The sequence below is a fragment of the Lissotriton helveticus genome, chromosome 2_1 (genome assembly GCF_964261635.1).
Source record: "Lissotriton helveticus chromosome 2_1, aLisHel1.1, whole genome shotgun sequence".
NCBI classification, from domain to species: domain Eukaryota; kingdom Metazoa; phylum Chordata; class Amphibia; order Caudata; family Salamandridae; genus Lissotriton; species Lissotriton helveticus.
In genome coordinates this window covers 1,344,487,863-1,344,501,683 of record NC_136059.1, presented here as the reverse complement: position 1 = coordinate 1,344,501,683, position 13,821 = coordinate 1,344,487,863, and the positions used below count along the sequence as shown (strand labels likewise).

The 13,821-nt window shown below is 47.1% G+C and overlaps 1 protein-coding gene across 8 annotated transcripts in view; it reads left to right on the top strand.

Annotated features, from left to right (window-relative positions):
- PTPN13 (protein tyrosine phosphatase non-receptor type 13) overlaps positions 1-13,821 on the top strand; it is a 1,030,035-nt gene that overhangs the window by 429,286 nt on the left and 586,928 nt on the right. The gene's annotated exons all lie outside the window — the stretch shown is intronic.

Below are 13,821 nucleotides of genomic sequence, written 5' to 3'. Positions count from 1 at the left end.
AGGTGTTCTAATTGTGTTATTACATCCCATACTAAAGTAGTAAGATTCTAAAAGGTGACCATAGGTCAGTGATTTGATGTTATGTGCATATCGGTGAGCCAGAGGACTGGTTGTGTGAGCACGTGAAATGAATGCTGGTACTGAACTGACATTTTTTTTTACTTTATAATGAGACTTTTTAGTTGTCTTCATCCTAGGTCTAGGCCATTTATACTTCATGTTGTTTTGCGCCTGCTTTCGTCCTGGGCTAGACTCCATGTTTACATCAGACCCCTGTGTCCTTAAATACATAATAATTAGTATGTATTTTCTTGCAATAAGTAAAATGTGCACAGTAGGAGAAAATTGGAAAACCGAGAGAAAAACATATGATGGAATGAATTTGTAAATGGGAAGCATTGATTGCGCTCTTAATTTCATTTAATTAGTAAGACATAATTAAGCCTAGTAGGAAGCTTGCTTTCAGGTGGCTCTACTGGGAGATAGCTCGGTGAAGCGTGTAACTCAATGGAGTCCAACTCTGAGGTGATTCGATGTCCAACACACTGGAAATCCAAGATTAGTGTTCACATTCGAGTTACTTTGTAATGCTGAAGTTGCTCAAACGGGTCACCAGTGTGAGAGGAGCTTCTTATGGAGGTTGTGTGGGGTGTTGGTTTATTTATGCAGGCAAGGTGAAAGTAGGGAGTGGAATATTTAGTTTCCCTGCTCCTTTAAATATTTATTTTTTTCACTAAAAAAGGATTGTAAAGGATGTTTTTTCTTTTTCACAATTTGACATAGTGATAAAAAACATTTCTTGTGTGGCTATACACTTAGAATGAAACAGTATCCAATGAAACATTTACTTTAATGAGTACATTTCAATAAGCCAAGTGACTCGTGCAACAACCGTTTAAGCTTAAACTGTAACAGTGAAGCAATGGCTCCCTTAAGGCGCAGTTAAATATTGCCTTGATATCTGTGTTAAAGAGAGACACATTTTTGGTTTCTAAATACTACTTTCCAAAGACACCGAGACTGAGATTGTAATTGAGACTGAGGCTAAAACTGAGTTTTTCCAAATGTACTTTTTACTCCAAGCTATTCTGTAGAGTACTATACGTCTATTTTTGGAGTCGGAGTAAAACGTGATCCTAAAAGGAACATTTTGACAGAAGTCTACACTTCCATTTGCACAGAGAGGTAGGTCATGTTCGCTTGAGAATAGATTTTTTTTTTCGGGGACAGTCGGAGAAGGGGTGCATTTTACCAGAGCCATGGTACAAGCTTCATGCAGTGGTGATGATACTGCATAGGCAGGAATCTCCTCTACAAGCACCTTCTCACTTCAGAATGAAAGAGATTCATTGTGTCATGATATGGGGCATTGCTTCTATCTGTATCCCTTGTTATCAGTGGCCCCTCAAAGGATGTCTGACTTTGTTGTCACCACCACCACAAGGGCCAGCTCCAAACATACATACACATACCAGGGCTGAGTGAGGTCTGCTGAAGAGATCACCACAGGGCTGCAGGATCCTTAGTTTTATGCATGCGGTGCCCCCCAGAAGTCTTGGAGTCTCATATCAATGTTTTATAATATGCTGGTGACTTTGGTATTTTATATATACTTAAGTAAGGATTACAGCCGCAGCATGATTGGGCACTTATTATGAAATTAACCATGTATTAATGTAGCCAAGACCCTAGGGCTAGTGTTTATTTAGAGTAGTGCTCCATTCTTATGACATATTGTCAGAAAGGGGTAACTTGCTGTTAAAATATATATATATATATATATATATATATATATATATATATATATATATATATATATATATATATATATATATATATATATATTGGAATGTAATTTACAGATAATCTCTCTTAATTGACACACCTGGTAATGTGCTGTTTTAACACGCTATCCACAACGTGCGCACCTACCAAGTTCAATAAGACATACAAAGATGCTTCTACTATCTTGTTAATCATCGCCTACAAATGTAAAATAGTACTGTAGCCCCCTCCTGCCACCCAGCCACAATCTGAGTCTGTTTTTAACTTTGTCACTTGAGGCGAATATTGGAAGTCAGCATTAGGCCTCCACAACTGCACTGTACTTGAAGCCCTTTGGATTCAATTTGGGCTGTGATCTCTGAGCTCGGTGGCTGAGGCTCACAGTACTGCCAACAATTATTCAAAATGCAATACGTCTTGCATTTGTTAGAGTTGGAGTTATTGGCATTTTAAATTCAATTATTCTTTACCTACCTATGTTGCATTGTGCAGTACCATATGTGGCCAAAAGAGGTCCCAAGAAACCTTTAGACTGGGACTGCAAACCTAAAGATGTAGTAGTAGCTCTACTATCTTTAAAACGTTGTAGAGCAGAATCTGCCTTGGTCCCAAAGAGTCTAGAGCCATCAAAGGGAAGATCCAACAGTGTGGCATGAACATCCGGAGAGAATCCTGATCCTCTCAGCCAGGCATGCCTCCTAGTTGCCACCAATGTGCCCATCACCCTCGCAACGGAGTCAGCTGTATTAAGCCCAGACTGAATCACCTGACGAGCTGCAGCTTAAGTGTCCAAGAGCACCTCCACGAAGTGGCCCTGGACATCTTCTGGCAATTTAGGAACCACATCCTTAGCTGAGTCCATCAACGCATGGATGTAGCATCCTAACATGTTTCGTTAGTGGACTTCAAAGCTTTACTGGTCGATGAAAAGATCTTTATAGCCGACTGTTCTAGCTTTTTTGAATCCCTATCTCCCGGAGTGTAGGGAAAGGAACCTGAGGATTGTTTCGAGGAACATGAAGCTTGAACTACCAAGCTCTCAGGATAAGGGTGTGTTGACAAAAAAGCCGGATCCCCAGGTATAACTTTGTATCGCCGTTCTTCCGTTTTGGATACAGCTGGGGCAGATATAGGCTTCTGCCAAACTTCCAAGATGGGTTCCGTCAAAACTTCATTGAACGGAAGCAAAGGTTACACCACTGATGAAGGGTGGTGAAGAACCCCCGTCAAAATATTTGATCTAACCTCTGCAGTGGGCAACTGTAAATCCAGAAGTTCAGCAGCCTTTCTTCTAACTGTACGATAGGAAGAAACCTCTTGAGAAGGAAGAGCTTTGGGAGAGGAGAGCTCCCACTCTGGCGATGTGTCCAGCCCACTAGCTTCCTGAAGCCCTTCATAAACATCAGTGGGATCCACTATCGCCCCTTCCTCCACTTCATTCTGGTGCTCCTGGACTTCCTCCTCTCCCAGAAGCCTCTGATTCTTCCTCCTTGATAGAGTCTTTGGTATTGGCGTCTGCGACGCTAGATGTGGCGCCGGTGACTTGGGAGCCGGCGTTGATGGAGGCCCTTCAGGATCAGTTGGTGGCACCGCATGAAGTCAGGACAGCACTGGACCAGAGCCCCACGACACAGGAGAATAGTCTATCCTTTCCTGGGATTGGATCGGCGTTGAGAATCTCGGCATTGGGAGAGGCCAAGTTGGAGTCATTGGCATGAAAGGCTTAAAGGGAGCCTGGGCATAATGATAGGGTACGCCCATATTAAAGGAAAGTGGTCCCACTGGGCCATCAGGCGCACCGGATGAGTTAACTGCCCTGGCAAACATGCCGTACATTGCATGAAAAATATGCAAAGGATCCGCACCTGGAGCAGATAAAGGTGGATACAGATCTAGAACCGCCTAATCTGGAACTGTCCGAAGTCGTAAGGCTGGTTCTGGCTGCAGCGCCAGAGACACCGGAACCGGGGGCGGAGTGGTCAGAGTTGAAGGTCTCGCTTCCCTGGGAGCCGGAGAGTCCCTCAGGGTTGGAGAATGCGCTGTAGTCACCTGCGGTGAAGGGGAAGGTGAGATGTCATCCTTCCTGTGACGCCGTAGAACTGGGGACCCCGACTTCGGCAACCTGTCTTTGGCAGAGCGATGCTTGTAGCTATGACGCCACTTCTTCTTATGTTTTCTCAATGGCTTTGAGGTTTGTGGAGCCGTTGACTTCGACCTTAACTTTGTCCTCTTCCGACTCTTCTTCTGCTTCTTCGCTCGAGCCATGAATAGTTTTGTTTCCTTGTCTTTGAGGGCCTTGGGGTATATCTGGCGAAAGGAAGAGCATCCCTTTATGTCGAGGTCCGAAGACAGGCACCAAGTGCAATCATTGTGGGGGTCCGTGATGGACATATATCCCCCGCATTCCTTACAACATTTGAACACAGACTTTTTCTGTGTAGCCATCGCACTGCTACACTTACAGATCAACTGTCACAATGTTAACCTACAAAGAAATGAAGAGTCCTGGAAAAAACGTTACGCGTCGACGGTGCGTGAAAAGGGAACAAGTGCATAATTGTTTCTTTTAAATGATTGTCTTGTTCTTATTTTTTCCCTTTTTGTATTTGTTTTTTGTATTGTTTATGTGGAATGAAAGTCCAGTAAACTGAATTAAAGAAGGTTACTGAGCTGTTATCGACCAGCCAAAACAGGGAAAATTAAAAAAGGAAATGAATGGTTTATGGTACAGCTCACAATGTGGACCTTTCAGACCCACGAGCAGCATCTACTCAAATCTATCTTTATGATAATTACTGCCTTGACTATGTTCCTTCTACTAGCGTCTGGAGAAAAGTGAGATTTCACACTACTATGAGGAACTTCGAGCTTAACAAAGTTAGAAGACAATAATTCACAAAGACCTGCCCACAGAAATGGAACAAATTCAATTGGCTGTTGTACGCTAATGCTATAACCCAGCGATTTGTATGCCCTCTTCTGCAATCATCCTCTAAGATGATGCAAGCCGTCATTTTGTGGCAAAGCTACCACAATTAGTGTTGCACATTAGCACTTCCTGTGGGTTATCGGGAGTGGACTGCTTCTGCACAATGGCTATTGGCTCATTTCAGTTTGCAGCATGGGTCTTTGTTATGAACTTTTCTATTTCAGAATAAGCAAAAGGCAGATGTTGCCATCTGCACTGTGTCATGGAAGACTGTCCAACCTGAGACATGCCTCATATCTTTAGCTAAGCATAACCATATGTGGCACATTACTCATACTTGGGCAGATCACAGACCAAGAACCAATAGGCAGCAGTCGCAGAGCAGCAGTGTGCTGAAATCAATAAGTAATTTTACAACTGAACGTTTTGTGATGTCCCCAAAACAAGTTCACAGTCCACAACCACTGAAAAGTATTATCAGCAGAAATATGTATAATCCAAGCAAGGACATACCTATTCCAATTCCCTATGCCTATGTGACCAAGAACCACAACAGGAAACTCCATCACCTTCAGCCACACCACCAAACTCCCATGGACTGACCATCGATGTGTCCACTTCACCTTCAGAACACTCACCATCCACAGACACCAGCACCTGCTCCCACGAAGAAACTGGACCAGAATCACAGATGACCAGCTAACCTCATCACTCAGTAACTCCACACCAACCATCGCGGAAAGCGACCCCAACACCGCAGCCCGAACCCTGCACAGATGGATCTCCGACATCGCTAACATCATAGTCCCCCACAAGTAAAACAACAACACCCATGCCAAGAAAGCTAGATGGTTCACCACCGAACTTCGAGAGTCATGACGCACTTGGCGCCGCCTCAAAGGCCTTGAGGAAAACCAAATCCACAGAAGCCCACAACAACTTCAGAGCCGCCACCAACACCCACCACCAACTCATCAGAAAAACGAGGAAAAAAGCGATTGATGACAGAATCTCCACTCATGCGCACAACAGCAAAGCACTCTTCAACATCATCACGGAGTTCGCCCAACCCACCAGCGAGTCCACTGACATCCCTCCCTCACAAGACCTCTGCGACAAACTCAGCACCTTTTTCCACCACAAAATCAAGAGCATCTACGACAACTTCGAGAAGACAACCAACACACTGAACGTTCACCAACAACCCTCGACTCCCTGAAGCCAGCGTTCGACAACTGGACAGCCCTTACCACTGAAGACACACTGAAGACGATGAAGTCAGTCCACTCCAGGGCCCCCACGGAACCCTGCCCCCATCATCTTTTCAACAGAGCCACCGACACCATCACACCCATGCTCTGCCACACCATCAACCGCTCCCTGGCAACCACTTGTTCCCTGACGACTGGAAACACGCTGGGATCAACCCCCTCCTGAAGAAACCCTCGGCGGACCCCACCAACCTCAACAACTACAGACCCATCTCCCTGTTCCCGTTCCCAGCGAAAGTCATCAAGCAAGCCATCAACACCCAACTCGCCACATTCATCGAAGAGCACAACATCCTCAACTCCTCCCAATCCGGCTTCAGAAAAAATCACAGTACGGAAACTGCCCTCTTCGCCGCAACAGACTACATCCATACCTTACTGAACAAAGGAGAAACAGCAGCCCTCATCCTCCTTGACCTCTCAGCACCGTTCGACACAGTCACTCACCGCACCCTAATACGCAGAGTCCACGATGCAGGGATCCAAGGCAAGGCCCTCAACTGGATCTGCTCTTTCCTCTCCGGCAGCACACAGCGGGTCAGACTCCCCCCTGTCCTCTCGGACCCTACACCTACCACCTGCAGAGTCCCCCAGGGGTCCTCCCTCAGCCCTACGCTCTTCAGTGTCCACATGGCTCCGCTCGCCCCCATCGTCAGAACCTATGGACTCAACATTGTGTCATATGCAGACGACACCCAACTCATCCTCGGAAGCCGTTGCCAAATGCCTACAACTAAACACCAACAAAATGAAAGTACCCATCATGGGCCCTAACCCCGACTCCTGGAATGACACCTGGTGGCCCCCTGCCCTCGGAAGCCGACCCACCCCGACGGACCACGCACACAACCTGGGAATCATCTTGGACTCAGCTCAAAATGGATCGCCAGATCAACTCCGTCTTGTCCTCCTGCTTTCACACCCTCCACCTCCTACCTAAGACCTTCAAATGGATGTCCCTCGAACACAAAAAAGACCGTCACTCATGCCCGGATCACCAGCAGGCTCGACTACGGCATCGCTCTTTATGGTCCTCAACCTGCCAAGACACTGCCACATCTCCCAGCACCTGCGCACACTCCCCTGGCTCCCCATCAAAGCTAGATTCACCTTAAGATGCTAACCCACGCTCACAAGGCCCTCCACGACACCGTCCCAGCATACATGAACAGCCAATTCCACGTACCCCAAAGGACCCTACGATTAGCCCAGCTCTCCTACGCCATGGTCCCCTGCACCAGAAAGACTAGATCAGGAGGCTGCTCCTTCTCCTTCCGCGTAGCCAGAGCCTGGAGCGACCTTCTGCTCCACCTCAGACAGATAATATCGCTCCCCATCTTCGCAAGAAACCTCAAAACCTGGCTCTTCGACAGGCCCCCTCCTTGAGGGACTGGAACCTGCAACCCCCACCCCCACTCCCACCACACCGCCCAGCACCTTGAGACCCTTACGGGTGAGTAGTCGTGCTTAACAAACACCTGATTGATTGATTGATTGACTGAGTTTACCTCTGTAACACCAGCTACAATGGTAGCTGACCAGTTAGAGTGTTGAGTCCCACTGTTTTCCATCCACTTTTCATGCAGTGTAACTAGAAGTCTGAGACAGCAGGAAGGAACATTTGGGGGGAGGTGGTAACATGTCTGCATGTAAATGGATGTTTGTGCAGGGAGTCTGTGTCTGCGTATCTATTCATGTGTTTAAATTGAAGGGTGCATGTGAGAGATGTCTCATTTTCTGGACTGAGGGATTGCAAAGCTTTGGGGAGGGCAAAGGGGGTGAGTGGACATAGGTATTTAGACAAAGTCGGCAAATACTGACCATATGTGAAATCCAGACATGCCCCTTAGGCTCCTGCCCCAGGATCGCTGCTCCCACTATGCCTTTCATAGACTGCTGAACATCTAGATATGCTGAAGCTCAAATCAGCTGCCCTATTGGTGTTAGTTGTGTAAGTGAAAGAATGACGACCAAAGAAATAAGGAAAAATATGTTTTTTAAATGGGACAGAAAAGAGATCAAAAGTAACTTCAGGGAAAGAATGGAACTACAAAGGGGGTGAAAAAATGCAGGAAAAGGGTGAAACGAGACACAAAGTTCAGCAAACACACTAAAGATGAAAGATAAAAGATGAAAGATGATACTAGGCAAAATAGATGGTGTATAACAGGAGATGTCATTTACTGTTGCTTTTGTTTCCTTGGTATGTTTTCATAACTTGGAAGGAGGAATTTAATCTTCTTGATTTGTTAAAGCTTATCTGACAATTGTATTACTCCTGCAGTCTGACAAAAGCCAGTCAGTTTAGTTGAACGTTTTGGATATATCTATTTGAACGTGTAAAGTCTCTGTAATCTGAGCAGAAGCTCTGATGCCTGCGCCTAGCACATTTTTCTACCCGAGGGATATCTGTGCTTTACTGACTGACATCATGTTTCTGTATCTTGATGTCTTTTGAAAGTAGATTTCCACTCATAATGTATGACTTAGAATCTGCTTGGAAGAGTAGGATGGAAAAATAAAAAAAACTATACAACATAAAAAATGCCAGAAACCCCGATCAAATTTCCCACCTGGATTATTTGAACAAAAAGTCAAACAATTGTCTTTATAGCCAGTTTACCTGAAAATTGTATTGCAATGCTTGCAAACCGGCCACACAATTCTTCCTGCCCCGGGAAGTCATGTTCACTCATTTGGAGGAATTTAGAGCCAATAGTTAAGCCACACCATTTTTAGGTCTCGCCTGAGACAGCGCATGCGCTGTCTCTTCGCGACATTTAGTAAGTGGCTTTTAAAAGTGCCACCAGAGGCTTTTGCTGGCCTACAGCTTGCGTTCATGAGCTCGTGCACGTGCACAGCTGCCATCTGGGTTTTAATTGCTGTAATCAGGCTCCTCTGCTTGCACTACCCCCCTCCCTTTTCCCCCTCCCTCCTGATCAGCTTCATTTGTGTCTTCTAGCTGTGAATCATGCTCCTCTGCTCACACTCCCCCTCCCTTCTCCCCCTCCCTCGTCGTCAGTTTCATTTGTGTCTTCTATCACTGGTAATGCTCCTGCTTCCACCAGGCACACACACCATCAGTCACCAGTGCACACTTTTAGCAGGCACTCACACCACCAGCCGTCCGTGCATCACCAGCCGTCAGTGCACGCTTCCACCAGGCACACACACCACCAGCCGTCAGTGCACGCTTCCACCAGGCACACACACAACCAGCCTTTAGTGCACGCTTCAACCAGGCACACACACTACCAGCCGTCACACACCACCAGCCGTCAGTGCACACTTTCACCAGGCACACGCACCACCAGTCATCAGTGCACGCTTCCACCAGGCACACACACCACCAGCCGTCAGTGCATGCTTCCACTAGGCACACACCACCAGCCATCAGTGCACACTTCCACCAGGCACACACACCACCAGCCACCAGTGCACACTTTCACCGGGTACACACACCACCAGCCGTCAGTGCATGCTTCCACCAGGCACACACACCACCAGCCGTCAGTGCAAGCTTCCACCAGGCACACACACCACCAGCCATCTGTGCACACTTCCACCAGGCACACACACCACCAGCCGTCAGTGCACGCTTTCCTCAGGCACACACACACCACCAGCCATTAATGCATGCTTTCACCAGGTATACACACCACCAGTTGTCAGTGCACGCTTTCACCGGGCACACACACCACCAGTCGTCGGTGCACGCTTCACCAGGCACACACACCACCAGCTGTCAGTGCACACACCACCAGCCATCAGTGCACATTTTCACCAGGCACACACACTACCAGCCATCACACACTACCTGCCGTCGGTGCATGCTTCCACCAGCCACACACACACACCACCAGCCGTCAGTGCACGCTTTCACCAGGCACACACACACCACCAGCCATCGGTGCACGCTATCACCGGGCACATACACCACCAGCCGTCAGTGCACACTTTCACCAGGCACACACACCACCAGCCGTCAGTGCACACTTCCACCAGGCACACACACCACCAGCCATCAGTGCACACTTCCATTAGGCACACACCACCAGCCGTCAGTGCACGCTTCCACCGGGCACACACACCACCAGCCGTCAGTGCACGCTTTCACAAGGCACACACACCACCAGCCATCAGTGCACGCTTCCATTAGGCACACACACCACCAGCCATCAGTGCACGCTTCCACCGGGCACACACACCACCAGCCGTCAGTGCACTATTTCACCGGGCGCACACGCCACCAGCCGTCAGTGCACGCTTCCACCAAGCACACACACCACCAGCCGTCAGTGCAAGCTTCCACCAGGCACACACACCACCAGCCGCCAGTGCATGCTTTCACCAGGCACACACACCACCAGCCGTTCGTGCACGCTTCCACCGGGCATTCCCACCACCAGCCGTCAGTGCATGCTCTTACCGGGCACACACACCACCAGTCGTCAGTGCACGCTTTCACCAGGCACACACAGCACCAGCTGTCAGTGCACGCTTCCACCAGGCACACACACCACCAGCCATCAGTGCACACTTTCACCAGGCACACACACTATTAGCCGTCACACACCAGCCGTCGGTGCATGCTTCCACCAGGCACACACACCACCAGCCGTCAGTGCACGCTTTCACCAGGCACACATACACCACCAGCCATCGGTGCACGCTTTCACCGGGCACATACACCACTAGCCGTAGGTGCATGCTTTCACCAGGCACACACACCACCAGCCGCCAGTGCATGCTTTCACCAGGCACACACACCACCAGCCGTTCGTGCACGCTTCCACCGGGCATACTCACCACCAGCCGTCAGTGCATGCTCTTACCGGGCACACACACCACCAGTCGTCAGTGCACGCTTTCACCAGGCACACACAGCACCAGCTGTCAGTGCACGCTTCCACCAGGCACACACACCACCAGCCATCAGTGCACGCTTTCACCAGGCACACACACTACTAGCCGTCACACACCAGCCGTCGGTGCATGCTTCCACCAGGCACACACACCACCAGCCGTCAGTGCACGCTTTCACCAGGCACACATACACCACCAGCCATCGGTGCACGCTTTCACCGGGCACATACACCACTAGCCGTAGGTGCATGCTTTCACCAGGCACACACACCACCAGCCGTCAGTGCACACTTCCACCAGGCACACACACCACCAGCCGTCAGTGCACGCTTTCACCAGGCACACACACCACCAGCCATCAGTGCACGCTTCCACCAGGCACACACACCACCAGCTGTCGGTGCACGCCTTCACCGGGCACACACACCACCAGCCGTCCGTGCACTATTTCACCGGGCACACACACCACCAGCCGTCAGTGCACGCTTTCACCAGGCACACACACCACCAGCTGTCAGTGCAGCAGGCAGGCTCTTCTCAGAGTTTCTTGGTAAATATGTGTTCGATGCCTGGTAGGGAGTGGGTCGAGTTTCCTTAAACCATGCTGAGTATGCAGGTGCAGTGCATGAACTCCTGTGTGAGTGAGTCATGCTGCCTGGGGCTCACTCACTCCACACTTGTAAATTGCTCCGGCACCAGGCTTTTTCTCATTCTCTCATTCGGCACATGCGCACAGCTAGGCAGCCACCACACCCCCGGGAATGACTGCTTCCTACAACCAGAATGGAAACAACATTCAGAGCAATGAAAACAAGTTCATTTGATGCAAAGAACTGTAAACAAAAACCATGTCCAACTATTATAGATCTGGCAACTTAAACAAAGCAGCAACAAAAAACAAACAAGCATTGGCATACCCAATAGGTCTCGCCTTTTGGACCCTATAAGTATTTAGTAATGCAGCAGAATATCCTTGGTGCAACAACACCAACTGTTGCATGGCTAAACACTTATAAGGTCCCAACTGCGAGTCCTAATGGCTACGCCAATGCTTGTTAAATTTTCCCAGCTATCACCGGTCAAATTAATAGTAACAATAACAATGGAGCCCACTTAATAATCCTTTTTTTTTTTTTCTTTTTTTTTTTAAAGAAAACTTGTTTTCAGAGACTTGATGCCAGTTGCAGACCCCCAGAGTGAAATGCCCAGTCACTCCTAATTTGCCTGAAAGATGTATCTCATTTACACCTGGGGTCGTATCATTATGGGCTTTGCTGTCTCAATGCACAGTTGAGCGCCTGTTTTATGAGCCTCCAGTGCTTAAAGTGAATTCATTTAACCAGATATTTCTCTGACTTAATGCTTTATTTTCATATAGCACAGCTAGGAAACCGTGAACAAGCTTTGCCACATTCTGTTTCTGAGCTGTGCTATCTGAAACTAAAGTACTAACTCAGATAAAATATTGGGTCTTGTTCAGTCGCGGCCAGTGCAGGTAAGTGCGCTGGGGCTGTGGAGCGTGGCAGGAGGTAAGTCGACAGACGGGATAGGTTTAATTTATTTATTCCATCGTTTGTCGACTTCCCCCCTCCCACCACGCCCCGCCAGACCACGCTTACCTGCGCCGCCCACTGCTGGTCCTGTTTCTAACTTGCATTGGAAGCTTTGTAGATGCCCTAGCAAAATAATCAATCTCCTTTGATGTAGTTGTTCAAACGATACACTTTGAGTACCAGACCATAAATAGGAGTCTTTTCTGTGCATCATTTCGGTCCAGAATTCTGGGTCTTCCATACATCCTTTCGATACAGAAACATCTAGATTTGAGGGTTGTCGTCTAATCTGAACTATATGTGTTGCTGATATGATTTTGGGTAAAATGCTTTCTGTATGGTACTCTTGCCGGTTTTAGTTATGGGTGAAATTTGTTCCCAACACACACCAAACAATCCAGTTGATTAAATTAACATTTTGTTCTGTCTGCCATACATGCAGAAAAGTAATTTCAAACGACCAATGGGAACTGCCTGCCTGTCAAAATGGATGAAAATGTTTTGGTTTCCAGTCTGTTCCATAAATGCATCCTATTAGAAACGGAGTTTATAATCATTGTTTTTCTTAATCTCTCTTTTTTTTTTTTTTTTGCAACTCAGCCGATCTATGCAGGCTTCCCCAACATTATGGGCTGCCACCAGCCCCAAAATTCTTTAATCGGTTAATTATGGTTTGAATTAGGCAATTGATTTGAAGGTTCTCTACATTGGTTGGCTGATCAGAAAACGGATTATCCCAACCAACAAAACGCAGAGTGGCAAACTAAAGAAAAGTTACATATTTGGAAAATCCTTTATTAAGAATTGATAATGCATATATTTCACTATTGATTTGGTTCTTTTGCTCTATGCAGCGATTGTTCAGAACCTTAAGATGAATTGTATTGTGAAGCAAAGTTTAATGTTAGTTGTGCACAATGAAAGTTAAGAAAGGTAAAGTACATAACAGATTGATTTAATGAATACTTTTTTAAAAATAAAGGATGTCATTTAGCATTTGATCCTCCTGTGTTATTTTTTGTCTTCCTTTTTCCTCTGTTTTTTCACTTCCTCTAATGTGTGTGTAATAGCCGCTAGTAGGCGTGTAATTTAGATATTTTGAAATTATTATTAGCCAGATACACAGTGACCTAGTGGCACAGAAACACAGATGTTTAAGGTCATTAACTGCTGTCAAATGTCCAACGGAAGTCCCTCAAGCGGAGTAAGAGCTATTATTGCCTGTATTTGAGCTAAGGTTATAAAAAAAATTTGCAACTGTGCATGATCTGGTATGATTCTTGTATCAGGTTGATAATGTAAAACTGTATATCCATACTTGATTAAATGATTTGTAAATTGATTTCATACGCAGAGATTGTACTGTCAGGATTCGTTTTCCATACTGACGTTGTGCACTTTGTAAGGAGCTTAAGCT